The following is a 2,535-nucleotide window of genomic DNA, read 5'->3' on the forward strand; positions in this document are numbered from 1 at the left end:
CTATCGCCAGTCACATCCACAACTGGGTATTGTTTTTGCTTTGGCTCCATCCCTTCATTCTTTCTGGAGTTATTTCTCCACTGATCTCCAGTAGCATATTGGGTACCTACCAACCCGGGGAGTTCCTCTTTCAGTATCCTATCATTTTGCCTTTTCATACTGTTCATGGGGTTCTCAAGGCAAGAATACTGAAGTGGTTTACCATTCCCTTCTCCAGTGGACCACATTCTGTCAGACCTCTCCACCATGACCCGCCCTTCTTGGGTTGCCCCACAGGCATGCCTTAGTTTCATTGAGTTAGACAAGGCTGTGGTCCGTGTGATCAGATTGACTAGTTTTCTGTGAGTATGGTTTCAGCATGTCTGCCTTCTGATGCCCTCTCACAATACCTACCATCTTACTTGGGTTTCTCTTATCTTGGACGTGGGGTATCTCTTCACGGCTGCTCCAGCAAAGTGCAGCCGCTGCTCCTTACCTTGGACGTGGGCTTGCTCCTCTCGGCCGCTGCGCTGACCTCAGGCATGGGGTAGCTCCTCTCGGCCACTCCTGCACTGTTGCAGCCTGGCGCTTTCCACTTACTAATCACTATTAGTATTGCTGTTCTGTTTGCCAGAAAAATAATTACACTTGTATTTGTAAAGTATTATTGTCTCTCTCTGTTGCCACCATTCATAAATACTTGCTAATGAAACAATGTATAGAAAATTTGGGCCTGAGGTCTTTCAAAATAAGTGAGAGGCTTTCAAGGTTCCTTGAACAAGAAAATAATAGACCTGTGTTTTAAATTTTCATTGGTGGCAGAATGAAGGATGTATTGGAGTGAGAGAAATGGTAAACAGGAAGACCCCCTTAGTGGGTCTTAGTTCATTAGTACAACAAGACACATATTAGGAGATTTACCAGGAATCAGGCACTAAGCTAGCTAACTAGAAAGTTTTAAAAATCATTCTGGACCCAATCCCAATGTGGCAAAGCAGGGTGTGTGTGTGTGTGTGTGTGTGTGTGTGTGTGTGTGTCTTCACAACACCAAACAATGCTTCAATACCAGTTGCATGCCCTACAATTCAATTTTAATACTGTCTCCCCCAAGATAGTATCAGATTCCACAGGTTAAGGATTCATTCTTACAAGACTGCCTTCCCCCACCATCCCTTCAAATGCCAATCTGAAGCCCAGGTTATGCTACAGACCTATTGGCTATAGAGCAGAGATTCCAACAACCTCCTCCACCCTGGGTTCGATTAATCTGCCAAAGTGGCTCACAGAAACATTTTACCTACTAGGTTACCCCTTAGTTATGAAAGGATATTACTCAGGAACAGCCAGATGGAGGAGACGCATAGGTCAAGGTCTCAGGAAAAGTGAAGAGCTCCTATGCCATCTCTGAACACACAACTCTCTTCACATCTCCACATGTTCACCAGCTTGGAAAGTCTGAACACCTTTTGGGTATTTTGGGGGGCTTCACTCAGAGAAGGCAATGGCACCCCACTCCAGTACTCTTGCCTGGAAAATCCCATGGACGGAGGAGCCTGGTAGGCTGCAGTCCATGGGGTCGCTAAGAGTCGGACTCGAAGGGGCGACTTCACTTTCACTTTTCAGTTTCATGCATTGGAGAAAGAAATGGCAACCCACTCCAGTGTTCTTGCCTGGAGAATCCCAGGGACAGGGGAGCCTGGTGGGCTGCCATCTATGGGGTCGCACAGAGTCGGACACGACTGAAGCGACTTAGCAGCAGCAGCATTACATCATTCAGCATTCGTGATTGAACTCAACCTTCAGCTCCTCTTTCCTCCCTGGAGGTATGGAGGTGGGACTGAAACTTCCAACCCTCTAACCACATGGGTGTTTCTCCTGGTAACCAGCCTCTGTCTTTAGGTGTAGTCCACCTATTCACATAACAAAAGACCTTCATCACTCTCCTAGAGTTTTAGGAGGGTTGTGGCACAAATGGGGACAAAGACCAAATATAAACTTACTACACATCATAGTACCACAGTCATGCTAAAGACAATAGGCACCAAAGCTAGGGCAGAATCAATAAAACTACAGAGAATGGGAGATATTTGAGAAGCAAGTCAGCAGGAAAAATTGATAGAAATGAAACACTGATCAAATTCAAAAAAAGAGCAGTGTTCTTTAATGGCAAATGCTATGTGAATGAGGTCAAGGTGGTTTGATTGTTAGTACACAGGCTGGTTGATTTCACTTATCCAGTGGTCAAACACTACAATTTTAAACTCAGTTAGGAATCTAGGAAAGATAACCCCAAAGTCAAGAAAAAAATGTGCACATGGATCAGTACAGCAACAGCACCTTCGTTAGGAAAAAAGAGAGATGTGTATGCACATGTACTCAGTCATGTCTTTGTGACCTCATGGATGGTAGCCCTCCAGGCTCCTCTGTCCATGGGTTTTCCAGGCAAGAACACTGGAGTGGGTAGCCATTTCCTATTCTAGGGGGTCCTCCTGACCCAGGGATTGAACCCACATCTCTTGCATCTCCTGCACTGGCAGGGAGATTCTTTACCACTAC

This window comes from Bison bison, unplaced genomic scaffold (genome assembly GCF_000754665.1).
Source record: "Bison bison bison isolate TAMUID 2011002044 unplaced genomic scaffold, Bison_UMD1.0 scf7180017864240, whole genome shotgun sequence".
NCBI lineage: Eukaryota > Metazoa > Chordata > Mammalia > Artiodactyla > Bovidae > Bison > Bison bison.